This window comes from Stegostoma tigrinum, chromosome 14 (assembly GCF_030684315.1).
Source record: "Stegostoma tigrinum isolate sSteTig4 chromosome 14, sSteTig4.hap1, whole genome shotgun sequence".
NCBI classification, from domain to species: domain Eukaryota; kingdom Metazoa; phylum Chordata; class Chondrichthyes; order Orectolobiformes; family Stegostomatidae; genus Stegostoma; species Stegostoma tigrinum.
Window position 1 is genome coordinate 32,508,933 of NC_081367.1, and position 15,034 is coordinate 32,523,966.

The window sequence follows — 15,034 nt, forward strand, 5'->3', positions numbered from 1 at the left end:
GGTTTAATCTGAAGCCATGAGACCAGTTTAAGGATGGCATACTCCTTCCTTTAAAAAATATTTGTGAATGAGATGGAATTTTAAGGACATTCAACAGTCATTTTATTGTACCATTATTGAGACCAACTCTGTATTCCAAAGACTCTGTATTCCAAAGACATTAAGTGAATAAATTCCGTCAGCTCTCTTGTTGGATTTGAACCCAGTGACCACAAAACATTACTCCATGTACTGCATGACTAGTCAAATGACATTAGTCCCATTCATTCACAAATTTTCTGGATGAACTAAATTTCTTAACATAAAACATTTAAGGTGAAACATTTTTGCAATGCATGTACTGATCAGTGTAAACATACTCTGTGACTGTGCTGTGCAAAGTTGTTGTTTCATATACAAAAAAAACATAACGTCCAGGCCAAAAAAAACCAGCAAAAAATAAACTAAAATCTGTTTGTCACAGGCAATACTTCGGGATTTTTTTTTTCTCTATTTTGTCTTGTAAACATCGCAAAAATATTTTTGATACTGTCTTTATTTTCTCAACAATTATTATGGAATAAACAGGTTTATGCATTAACTCGTCAGCACAGAGCACATTGAGACACTGGCAAGTTCATGAACGTGATTCCAGTATGGTCCACATAATGTATGGACTAATACTGATGCTCATCTCAATAGAAAAGAAATTATTCTTTACAATGACATAATGTAATTTAAATAACATTTTGCATTAATATAATGTATTGCCAGTTACAGTTAAATTGCAAAGTCTGATAGATTTTTGCATTTGATTTGCATAGAACTCTATATTTTACTGTCATTCCATAATAATGAGATCAGGCCAATTAATAATGCTCTCTGTGGGGAACTGCTCAGTGGTTGCTGATTCTCAGTTCTTTGATTAAATTTGAATGGTATTACATTCCTATTTGATACCAACCTCTGTATTTTGAAAACGCTTACACAAATATTTTTGTGTACTGGAACTCATTTTGACTTTCATTATTAGTCATGCAAGAAATTGACATCTGGAATTCTTTGGTATAAACTCACTTACCAACTTACCAAGCATTTTACCATGCTTGGTAAAATCCTCAGTAGCATTTCAATGTGGACTTGTGGAAATTAATATTGGCCTGTCTCTGTAGTTGCACATTTAAAAAATAATCTCTGCATCTTCACTCATCGGTTGGTGAAACGCTGCTGGATTTCATTTGGAAATATTTTAACTGTCGGTGGTCTGTTCAATAAATTTGAAGAATAAGTGCAGCTCCATGGCTTTTGCACTAGAGTCAGAGTCGTATAGCACAGAGGAACAGACCCTTCGGTCTAACCTGTCGATGCCAACCATAATCCCAAACTGAACAAGCTCCACCTGCCTGCACTCGGCCCATATCCCTCTACATATTTCTTGCTCATTGCAATTATCCAAGTGTCTTTTAAATACTGTAACTGCACCTGCATCCACTACTTCCTCCCGCAATTCATTCCACACACAAGCCATTCTCTGTGTAAAGGAATTGGCCCTCACAGCTTTTATAAAAATCTTTCCCCCCTCACCTTAAAAATATATCCCCTAGCCTTGGAAATCCTCCACACTAGTGAAACGACACCTGCCTTTCGCCTTACCTATAGCCCATGTGATTTTATAAACCTCTGTAAGATCACCCCTCAATCTCCTATGGTCCAGTGGGGAAAAAAGTCCCAGTCTATTCAGCCTCTGCTAATAATTCAAACCCTCCACTTCCAGCAACATCCTGATTAAATCTCTTGTGAACGCTCACCAGTTTAATAATTTCCTTTCCATCACAGGCGACCAGAACTACACTCAGTATTCCAGAAGAGACCTCACCAATGTCCTGTACAACCCTAATGTAACAGCCTGCCTCCTCACAGGTCTGAGCAATGAAGGCAAGAGTGCTAAACACCTCCTTAACCACCCTGTCTACATGCGACACAAACTTCAAAGAATTATATCTGATCCTCTAGGTTTCCCTGTTCTATAACACTACCCAAAGTCCTAATTTTAATTGTATAAGTACCTCCCTTGTTTGTTTTACCAAAATGCAATACTTTGCACTTATCTAAATTAAACTCCATCTGCCATTCCTCAGACCATTGACCCCAATTGTTCAAAATCTCTTTGTAATCTCAGACAACCTTCTTCACTGTGCACTATACTACCAATTTTGGAGTTGTCTATAAACTTACTATCCATGACTTCTATTTCACATCTAAATCATTTATATACATGACAGACAAAAGTGGTCTCCGCACCCATCCCTAATCTATGCATCTACTAATCACAAACTTCAACTTCTGTGCTGCGCACAGGATGATAACAATTTAATTTAAATTATCCATTCAATGATGTTTCACTGTTTCCCATCAAATGTTGCCTTCTTTTAGTCATGAAGTTAAAGTCACCCGGGTCACATCTCTTATTTCATTTATTCTCCACACAGGCTAATTGAAGTCACGTTCAATAGCAAGCCAAAATGGGACTCAACTCAATATCTTTTTCACGAATTAATTCTGATGTTTGCCTTTGACATTTAAGAAAAGAAACACGACAGTAGTCTAATTAAAATGTATCTCAGGGGATAAATATAAATGCAGCCAGCAATGTTGGAAGCCCAGTCTGACATCTATTTGTTTGCCAAGTTTGCAGTTTGAGTGTGCTAGAAGGTCTGTGTTTTGCTTTGTGCTTTTATGATATTTTTAAGGCCTAGGGAGGATTCTAGTCATGAAATAGGCTAAGCCTAATCAAAAGGACATTTGGTTTCTTCGGATAACCTTGTGAGTCTAGTAAGGCTTGTCGTTGTGAATATTTGCCATTTATCGTTTTAATTTTCTATCTTGGGGACATTTCCCATATGTACATATTTAATGGAGCAAATATGATGCATCCCTCATGTAGCTAAAAGATGACCCATACCAATTTGATCAGGTTCAAATTCCATGGAAGTGGTAAGTAATGGTTGTAATCCACATATTGATGCACAAATTGCCAATTTGTGAGCGGGACATGAAGTGGCTCAGGGTACAGCTAAGTTGGTAGAAAAAACTTTGAGGAGAGTCTAAAGCTGATGGGTGTTTAGGCAGGGAAAGAAGATGATGATAGACAGAAAAGATAACAGCAAAATGCAAGAAGAGCAGATTAATCGAAGACTTCCTTGTCTCAGGAACAGCAATAATGCATATTCAGTTACTAGAAAATCCTCACCAATCCCTTTTTCTAAGTCTTAATATGTAGTCTCCAACAATTTCATGAGGGAATACTGTAAGCAATTTCAGTTGCAGAGAAATGGGCAGATTGCCTACTAAGGAGTAAGCCACCATTGTCCCAGAGGGCTATTCTCTCATTAGTCACCATACCTCAGGCAAGGGGCAAGGTTGAAAAGGGATCTTCATAGTGACCTCACCTAATATAGGAATTAAATCCACACTGTTAATGTCCCTCTGCATTACAAACCAGTCATCCAGCCAATTGAGCTAACCAGCACCCACTGAGGAAGACTATTGCTTTTACAGTCAAAAATGGCCAATTTGTCTGGCTAATGAGATTTTTGTATGTTTTTAGTGGGGGACTGCCTATCTCAATGGCTACTCAAAAAAGGCAGCTGGCAGGGCTCAGATGGAAAGATGATCATAAGTAATATGTTGCAACTTTGGCCCTTACCTCTGTTCCCAGATGAAAGCCATATTGCACGACAATCAAAAATCAGAACAAAATCAGGTCTACTGATTTGAAATGAGGTAAATGTTCTTCAGTGCATGAAACCTTCTGGTGTTTCATCTGTGGTCAATCCTAATTCTGAGCCTAGACCCTGGATGGTAAGCAGCAGCAAGCCACTCCAGTGGATAGTATGGAGGTGTATGAGAGTCGGGGGTGAAAAGTGGTTGGTGTGTAGGGGTTTGGCATATTTATGTTGTAACAACAGCCAAATCCTATCGTATCCTGCTATGGCAATTAGAGTTGACTCAATACTGATCATAAATAGTAAAGCTGCCTTTGTTAATCAAGGTACATCAATTGGATAGTTCTCACTAATGTTCAAGTGAGATCAGCAAATTTAGCACAGCCTGTGGATTAGTCCAAAGATTATTCCAATCTCTCATCCACTAGATAACCAAATATATTAGCAAAGCGCATTACAAGTATTACTGCTATAACGATATTTTGTTAAAGCGAATTGACTGTAACGTGATTGTTGAATAGTGGACATTGTCTGGATAACGTGAACTTTCTTTTGTATTGGTATAATGACTTTCTATAGTGGTTTCTCTATAATGCAATTTTCTAAGGCGCTTTTCCATTGCATGATTTTCCTGTAGTGCAAGGTCACATGCGAATGCAACTATCACGTTATAGGAGAAGTATCTGTATTACATTATAGAAATATTCCATGGTAGAATATGTATTTTTAAGTTCAGTAGCAGTAGAGTTAAGAAATATTTCTCCAATTCAGTTCAAAAATAATACTTTAATCCGTCAGGTTGAACTGAAATTCCTTTTTCAGTAAACAATCTCTCCAGGCAGTAAAACAAGTCTGGGCTAAAGCGGAACCATATGTGACTGACTGAAGAACATACCCAACTGAATGCATGCAAATCAGGAACAGTGTGAAGGTGCACACATTGTACTCAATGTGATGTTACTCTGTGTATCAGTGTTATTTTGATAATATAATACAAATAGCTTCGGAAATGATATTGACCAGGATTTTTGGTCAACATTAATGCTGGCTGTGACCCATAATTTTAATATGTTGGTGCCAGTGTTAAATAATGGCAATTAGTTAATGCATTTCATTTATCATTTTTAATAAAGTAAAATAATTGATGTTTTCTCAAAATATTTGCTTATCAGACTTAATTCTGATTTTGGTGAGCTCGTCTTTCTTCCTTTTCTAAATTACTTTGCTAAAATAATATCTCATTAAACATTGATACATTAACTAAACTTCTTTTTAAAGAAAGTTTCTAATTAAGAATGATGGTTATACATGCATTTTTTTTCTGATCACCAACGTAATTCAGAAGAGAAATTTTAAGAAAAGGATATTCATGTTCTGTATTGCTAACAACGTTAGCATTAATTACTCACCCTAAATTGGCCCAAAGGAGTTGGTGATGGGCCATCTTCTTGAACTACTGCAATAGAAAGGTAAAGTCACCAGAGACTTATCAGACCCTCGGGCTACGCTCTCTCATTAGAGAGAGATAACTGGTGTTGATTTTACCTGAGGATCACTATACCTCGGGCGAGGGAGAGGTTGAGGAACAGCATTCTTCGTGGCAATTTCAGCTGGTATGGGAATTGAATGAACACTGGTATCACTCTGCATCACAAATCAGCTAACTGATCCATCCACTGCAGGACAAAGTTCTGAATGATACACTGACCCAGGATTTTGATACTGTGATGGCACTGAAGTTGCAATATATGACAAAATTAGGGTGGTGCAAGACTTGAAAGTGATGGCAAAACCATGCATCTGGTGACATTGTTTTTCCATTGGGTGGAGGTTGTATGTGTGTGAGTCGCTGCCAAAGAAACATTGAGTTTCTGTGGTTCAAACTGTGACCACATGACGTAAAGCTGGGTATCCAAGCTAGTGGATAAAGTGACAATCAAATACATTACTTTTAAAAACAGAAGTTGCTGGAAAAGCTTAGCAGTTCTGGCAGCATCCCTGAAGAGAAATCAGGGTTAAGATTTTGGGTCCGGTGACGCTCCTTGTTCTGTCAGTGGTAAAGTGACTTTGGAGAATCATGAATTTAACTATTTGCAGGGGAGTTAGACTACCTTTGACCTGCACTACTAACTACACAATTTAATTGGCAGTTTCTGATAAATTGTGACCCGCCACCTCCTTCCCCAGGTATTGGTAATAAGTGATTCAACAATGATAATGCCATTAAGGTCACAGGAAGGTACTTAGTTACCTTCTTGCTGGAGATTACCATTGGTTGACACTGATGTGTTTGAACTTTACTTACCACCTATTGGCAAAGTCTGAATGTTGTCCAGGTTTGGATTTAAATGTTACATTATTGCAAAAATTATTGAATGGTTCTATATGAATTATGCAAAACCTGCATTTGCTGACAATGCAGAATATTGACTCTATTATGTGCATGTGCATCAACCTGGTTAGGGAAGGACCAGATGGTGGCGGAGGGACAACATTTTAGGGGAGGGTGATGGTGGAAGAGTGGATTGAACCTGGTTGCGGGGGGAGGATGCTGTTAAAGCCAAGACTAGTGCTAAAGATTGTTAAGTGCAGAGAGTGGGGCGAGTGGATTGACACAATTAATAAGACCATAACATATAGGAACAGGAGTGACCTGTTTGGCCTCTTGAAGCTGCTCCACAATTCAATTGGATCATGACTGATTCAACATTACTCAAGTTCACTTTCCTATGTTTTCCTTGTTACCCCTTATTTCCAAACTTTTCAAACAACTATATATCTCGACCTTACATATACACAAGCATTCTGCTGCCACAGCTCTGTGGCAAGAAATTCCAAAGGCGCTCAGCCTTCTGAAAGAAGAAATACCTTCTCGTCTCAGTCTTAAACTGGTGCTCCTTTATTCTGAGACTATGTCCTCTGATCGTAGAACCTCCGACGAAGGGGAGACATTCAGCATACTTGGGGATGCGGGTGAACAAGATTGAGCCAGGGTGGGGGAACGGAGGAGACTGAGGGAAACCCAGTCCCATCTTTTCCCTCTTCCGTCACTGCACCATGCCAATGTTGCACTGTTCCGTAACATGCACAGTGTGGACTTTGTGTGAGGCAGTGACTAGTGGTCTGGAACCCTTGCCCCACAGTTGCAGTGCTTCATATGAACGGCATAAAATGTCCTCCTTTCTGGAAAATGCAGAGTGTTATTTGTGAATCAGTGACAGAGATTGTGCCTGGGGCTCTGCCCAGTAAACACCTCCTTCATAATTGTGGAGTTGAGATGAACCAAACTGGTGGAACCAAACTGAACAACCGTGCAAATGTAAAATAGAAAAATAAAACATATTTGCATTATTGTTGATGCATGATTTCTTCATTCATGAAGTGACTAGAAGAATATGTATATAATACCCTTATTTTAAGAGACTTTATTTCCAAAAACAGTGAATTTAAAACATAATTCAGTGCTTACAGGTTGTCACGTTTAATGATCTATTCAGTCAAATGTTTGTTAACATCCATTTGAAATGATGAGAGATGTTATATAAGGTAAATAAAGAAAAATCTATTTCCATTGATTAGTGAATCTCTAACCAGAATGTACAAATATAACAACTTTCTGAAGGGCAATTAGGGATGAACAATATAACTGATCTTGGCAACAACATAACATTGGGTCATTAACCTTTTAAAATTCATTCTCACAACCAATCACATTGAAGAAATCTCATAAACAGCAAACGAAAGGCTTCTACCACCTGGCTGAGTTTATTTTCACACTGAACAACTTCTCTTTTAACTCCTCTCATTTTCTTCAGATCAGAGGAGGGCCATGTGCCCGCTTGGGCCCTACTTATGCTTGTCTCTTTGTGCAGTACATGGGACATTCCTTGTTCCAGTCCTATTACAGCCCCCATTTATATCTGTTTCACCAGTATATCAATGATATCTTTGGTGTTGCTTCCTTCTCTTATCCAGAATTGGAAACGTTTATAAATTACGCTTCCAATTTCCATCCCACTCTCACCTTCACCTGGTTTATCTCTGACTCCTTCCTTCTCTTCCTCAACATCTGTTTCCATTTCTGGGGATAGACTGGCCACCAATATCCATTATAAACCTACCGATCCCTACAGTTACCTTGACTGTACATCCTCACACACGGGTTCCTGTGACGATTTCTGTTTTATTCTCCCAGTTCCTACATCTCCATCACATGTTTGGATGATGCCAACTTCAATAAGTGGGACTCTGAAATGTAGTCGGGTCCAACCCATCTCCCACTCTGCAGTCCTTAACCCCTCCCCTCCCTCCCAGAACAGAGATATCTTACCTACAATCCCACCAACGCCCACATCCCAAGGATCATTAGCTGCCATTTTAGCCAACTCCAGTGAGATGCCACCACCAGACATATATTCCCCTCTCCTCTCTTGCCAGCCTTCCGCAACGGCCATTTCCACTAGGACACCCTGGTTTATTCTTCCTTCACTCCCAGTAAGACCACCGCCCCCTACCCCCCACCAAAGCCCCACAGCACCTGCGAATGCGTAACCAGCGAAGGTGCAACACCTGCCTATTTACCTCCTCCCTCCTCAGTATCCAAGGGCCCAAACGCACCAATAGGGTGAAACAGCACTGTACCTGCATCTCACACACTCTGACCCACTGCATTCACTGCTCACAATCTGGTCTCCTCTACATTGGGTAGCCGAAGCCTAGAAATCACTTTGTAGAACACCACAAAAAAGACTGTGATGTTCTACTTGCCTGCCACATTAACATACCACTGGGTTCCCTGGCCAACGTCTCTGTCTCAGGCTTGCTACAGTTTTCCAGCAAAGCTCAGTGCAAGCCGGAAGAACAGCACCTTATTTTCCACTTGGGAGCTCTACAACCTTCTAGACTCAACATTGATGTCAACAATTTTGAGTTTGTCACACCTTCTCCCATGCCCTTACCCCAACATCCACATACTCTGGTCTTATTATCACCTCGTCAGCTACTACACTCAACACATTGTTAGCCACTAATTGTTTCCATTAGTAGCTATTCATTCTCCAGGCTGATCATTATCTAACCCCTGCCCAACTGTTCTCTCTCTTTGGGTTCTATACCCACCTATCACTTCCTCTTTACCCCCTACCTTCTGCATAAAAACAAGCTTTTCCTAGCTACCATCAGCTCTGAGGAAGGGTGACTGGACCCAATATGTCAGCTTTGATTTTTTTTCTGCACAGATGTTGCCAGACCTGATGAGCTTTTCCAGCAATTTCTATTTTTGTTTCAGGATGAGAGGGTTTGCTTGCCCATGTTAGACTTGAAGTTATAAGGCTTCATAAGGCCTGAAGTAAATGTTGAGAACTCGAAGGACAAGTCCCTGCTGGCTATCTGTCACTGTGTAGTCACATTCCGTGGGACACGATACACTTGGGGATAATGAAGGTGGTGCCTAGGACTTTACTATTGCTTCAACCAGACCATGTTTGAGGTTCTCTAAGTTATTTTTTCCCATTGCATGTTCCACCTGATTAACCTATCAGATGAGGTGGGATAAACTGGCTCACATTTTTAATTTACCTATGCCCTCAGTTTATTTACAATAAGATTAATCAAAGACAGATCCCTTGTTTATTGATGCCTTCCTTCCAGACCAAATGAATTTATATTTTAGATGGAGCAAATTTAACAAGGCTTCCTTCAGTGAACAGAAAAGTGAGTTTTAGTTACTACACAACAAGGAGTTACTGATGCAGCACATGTACACACATTTGCATAAAAATTTAATCCAAAAAGGATAAAAGTTAAAAGATACAAAGATCAATTTCTCTGGGTCTTTTGTGAAGAATAGAGAATGAAACGTTTGATAATTGAACAGTCAATTTCAGAATTCTTTGTTTTTTGACAGGTTAGTTGAAATCATTTCATCCTGTTTCATTTTTGACAGTAGTTGGTTGGCGGCATTTAGAACAAGAGAATCCTTCTGTTGTTTGGTTTCCTTTGACTTAATTTGTGAGCTAGCTGGCTTCTAGATCTCAGGAAAACAATTTTACCTGCAATGTAGGTGTGATTAGTGTGTCTTTCTTCCATGGAGCTCAATGTAATATTTGGGCTCAAACCCAGATTAGTACACACAAACCTTGGTCCACGAGCGCACTCTATGCAGTGTTTTGGTTTACAACCCTTTTTTTTAATACTTCTGGGAAGGCAAAGCTCAAAAAAATGTCTGCTAGAGATAGATTCCTACTGCGAGGGAAAGTCGGCCTTCCTCAACACTTCTTCCTCTTACCAAGGGGCCCACACAGGAATTTGCCAGTCAGCACTAAATTTATGTCTGCAGTGCTTTTGTTTGTCTGTAGCAATTCTCTTTTTAATTAAAACATTTTGAAACTAAATGTTAAGAATTTCCCATCGTAGTTTGAACTCCTGATCTGTCGTCATGATATTATGAACTTACTGCACCATTAAGGGTCCAATTCTGGTTCATTGAACAAAAATTACTTTTTCCAAGTGTTTTTACCATAAATCTAATTATCCAAAAGTGGAGGTTCATACCAATTTTAGAAGAATTTTAAATAAAGTCTTCAACAGCCATCTTTGTCAGAAATTCCCCACTACTCCAAAAACATGAATTTCTGCATTTAATGGCATATTTGCAGATGCCAGAAATTGCTGTCAGCTTTATAGCAAAAAAATCTTTGGCTGCTTCTAGGAAGAAGGCAGGCAGGTGAATTTAATTGCAGCAGGGGCCAAGAAAACAGGTCAGTGAGTTTGCAATTAAAATCTCAGAACTTTAAATGTGAATTGAGCTTCCCTGCAGAAGACATCACAAAGACCTTTTGCAAGCATTTGCACATCACATGAGTATCAAGCAGCCAGTTCACCAGAATTAATTTCCCTTCCCAGTTAAAGTCTCTGGGTGTGAAGAATACATGCCTTTTCATTCCTGTTTGCATATAACAGCTTAATGCTGGCCAAACTTTGGAGTGAGTAACTACAGCTTTGTCCTCTTTGGGCAGTGTTTGTGTCTGCCATGATTGAGATCATGTGGTAGTAATCTAAGTTACAGAGGCTGTCTGAGTGAAGGAGGCTGGAGTAATAGACACAGGTCAAGGAGGTTGGCTAAGGACAAGAGAGACAGTCAAATTGGGGAAGGATGGAAGGTCCAGAATGCTCAGCTGAAGGTTTCCACTCCAAAAGACCGAAAGATGCTCCTGGTTTGCAGACCACACTTCCTCCAAGTTGTGTGAATATACAGTTGATGGGAGACTGCGTGAGGGTCAATTCGCGTGCCAATGCATGGGGTTCTTCCGACAGAAGCTGTTGTCATACACGGACATTAGATATCTATATAATGGAAAAATAAATTTGAGGAAATGTCAGTTGCAAAGAATTAACGCCTGTACTGGTGTGGCTTAAATAATATTGCAGAACATTTAACTGCTTAAGGCAAAGCGTTCACATCCAGGTAGCCCTGCTTACAGGATTTGCCGTGCTCCTCATGCATGTACGTGTAATGAGATAAGATCAGCATAATTGGAGGAGAAAAGCTGACCTGCATTTAGAAAAAAGTGATATTGGCATTCTTGGTTGCCTTTGAATGTAGACTGCATTATGAGAGTTTCCAAACACAAGAACAAACACTGATAATTTTCCCATCATTACAATTGCAAAGCGGTCCATTGTATGTCTTTAAAAATGGAACTGAATTACATCTACAAACTTGGGTCTGATTGTTTGTGCTCTTTGAACCCACTTCACCCAGACACTGTACATAGTCTTGACTCTTATACATTATCAGAGGCTGCTGGCTTCTATTCATTATAATGAAAGGTCAACCAGAAGCAAAGATATGATTACACAGACCCCAGAGAACAGTGCTCCTAGCATCACTGTTCCAGAATTGCATTAACTACAGTATATTTTAGTTCATGAATTTTTTTTGATAAAATCATACATGCCATATGCATGTTTTGAATTCTGATTGACAGAGTTAATTCCAGACAAGATTTATTTCGTAGCAACCTCCTGTCTGAGTCAGAATGTTGTGTGTCCAATACCCATGCTGAAGAACACATGAATGCTGAAATCAGGTCCGTCCTGACGGAGAGCTGTTTTGGATGCTGATGAAATATAAACCAAGGCCCTGCCTGCTCTTTCACTATGATCTCCTGGCACAGTTTTGAAGATAAATGAAGTTATACTCGGTATGCTGGCCAATATTTATCCCTCGATCAATACTGCTAGCTACCTGACCATTATTATGGTGCTTTCTTTGGGAGTTTGCCTGCAAATTGGCTATTGTCATCCCCACATTAGAATAGGGACTGCACTTTAAAAATACTTAATTGGCTGTACATCAGTTTGGTACATCCTGAGGTTGTGTAAAGCACTTTAGAAATGTAAATCTGTGTTAGAGAGGTGTCTGAAAACTTAGGCACGTTAAAGTGGGCGAATTTCTTTGTTCAGGGATCATTCATTATAAAAGGAAGGTTCCCTTCATCATTTTCACTGTTAAGGCAGAATTAACCACTATGTAAATTTAAGGCAGAAATTTCTGCTAGTGCTATGACAGGATACTGCTGCATGATCAGAAGAGGTGGTAAGGGAGTTTGAAAGAGGGAGGAGCATCTCAAAGGTTAGGATATATATCCCTCTAAACGCCTTGACCGGTCATTGACCTCCCCCTTTATTAGAGGAACCTAGATTCTTTATCAGTACTTCCTGGTGTCCATTGTCACTTACCATTGCCAATCCTGGGAAGTAGTGGGAGGTTAGACAGATGAGAGGGAAATTTCCTGATCATTCCAGCAATGGTGGTACTCCAACTTCATACTACCTATGTGCACATTAGGAAGAACTTCTATGCACAAAGAATGGTAATGAGTTTGTAACTCACCTCCAGAAATGGCTGTAGGAGCTAGATGAGTTGATAATTTTAAATCTAAGTTAAATAAATTGTTGTTAAGGAAGTGTTTTAAGGAAGATGGCCAAAGGCAGATATATGGAGTTAGGCCAGAGATCCAGCCATGATCTCATTGTATGGTGGTAATTGAGGGCTGAATACTCCTGTTCCTACATTGTGATGTGTGAAAAAGGAGGAGCCCTGAGAAGAAAAGAATAAAGAAATTGTGGCTGGGGAAGTGAAATAGTGGTAGCCACACTGCCCATTCACAGCAATGATCCCACAAGATATAAAGTGGGGTCACACAGGAGAAATCCCTCTCTCCATTATCTCTACTTATGTGTCTTTATCATTCCAAACTACTGTAATCACGTTTGTATGAGTGGCAATCTGCCTTTTTACTGCATTACATATATTTGCTTTGAAATGTGTCTAATTGCAGGAGTGATTGCCATTGCATGGTGAATTGTGAATTAATTAATTTGTAAATAATAGTTTAAGTGAATATTGTTGCACATAAATATGTTTACATTTCAAATGCAAACCTATCCCACCAAAATATGTCATTTAAAATTCATTCATAAATCAACATGCATACTTGATTTCTTTTAATTTAAATTTTTGAATACATTTGGCAGATTTAATTGATCAATTACTACATTGGTTAATTTTTAATTAAATATATTTAATATGAAAATGTAAATCGACCAGTTAGTTTCATATTTCAAACACGCTAATAGTCTCATTTTTGATACACTGACATTTTGGTTTGAAATATGTTTTTGTTAATATCTAGTTGAATCAGAATTGACCAAGAGAGTGTTCATAAATCTTAGGCTGCAATTTAATAATTTAACTTTTTAAATAAAAGATCAGGCTTTGTACTTTATTATTACAGAACAAAAAGTCACAACATTGTACAGAGTGTTATCATCAGAGAACATGCAGTTCTCCTCAGCAAATGTCAGATGTTTATACCTTCCCTTAAGGGCCCTACACAACATACACTGTGTTGAAAAAACAAAGTGATTTTAGAAAGAGGGAGGGCATAGAAAACATCAGTAATGTGGGAGAAAAGGCAAAGAGAAGCATAAAGAACTAAAAGTACTAAAAACATTTTATAGTAATCTAACGTAAGATAGGAAGATTAGTGCAGCATTCCTCTGAGGTCATCATCTCCTTTTCTAGTGCAGAGATTGACTGACTGGGATAATACCTCACTGGGTCAATTCCATGTTTTACATAATTGGATCTACCCCTTTTTGGGTTAGATATGTATGCATTCAATGCCACATTCAAGGTCAAATTAGCAAATTTAGTCCCGCTGTGCTTAATGGAAGTATAGGATCTTTAGCAGGACTATGCTCTACTGTCTAATTTGTTAGATGAAACTTCCAAAACAAGGCTTTAATTCTTTGATTGGAACCGCTGCAAATAAACCATTTGGCAATATAGAATGAAACATTCAAAATATAAATACGGAATCATGAAAGCTCGCATTTCAGTCAGATTCTAATTTGAGGTACATTGAGAGTTCAGAAGTCACTGATCGCACAAACCATTGACAACCGGTTTCAACCAAAGGATTAGCCACATCATTTCAATATAAGGATATGTTACATTCTTATTTATTCGTCTATTTCCTGAATTTCAGAGACTTCCTTTATTTCACTTTAATGTGTCGGCAGATTTGCACAAAGAGCTGTGGGGGGGAAATTGGTTGCATTTTTACTTTATTCCCCTGTGCTGAGAGTATGCGTTGCCATTGCCCTTCTATTTGAGCAATGGATAATAATAACTTTCAAAATGCTCTCGATAAATTCTTATATCTGGAACGTGGCAAATCCTAATTTACAAACATAAAGTAATCAAAGGCCTTGGTTAAATGTAGGTAAGTGTAACAGCAGCTTTTGCAACTAATAGTAGCAATCCCTCCAATGTCCTTGAAGGCTTTCCCATAAAATCTTTGCATAATTATTAACTGGGTATCTGGTTAGTTCAGTTTGTTAGCAGGCTAGTGTGTGATGCAGCAAAAACAGTCAACAAAAGATCAATGCCCAGTGGTAGGTAAATTGTTGGAGGGATTCTGAGGGATAGGATTTACATGTATTTTGAAAGGCCAGGTGAGTTTAGGGATAGTAAACATGGCTTTGCATGTGAGAAGTCGTGTCTCACTAACTTGGCTGAGTTTTTGAAGAAGTGACAAAGATGATCGATGAAGGCAGAGTGCTGGATATTGTCTATATGGACTTCAGTAAAGCGTTCAATGAGGTTCGGTGTGGTATATAGTTTAGCAAGGTTAGATCAGATGGATTCCGTGGAGAGCTGGCCATTTGGAAACAAAATTAGCTTGAAGTTAGGAGGTAGGAGGCGCTGGTAGAGGGTTGGCTTTTGGATTGGAGGCCTGTGACCAATGGTGTGCCACAAG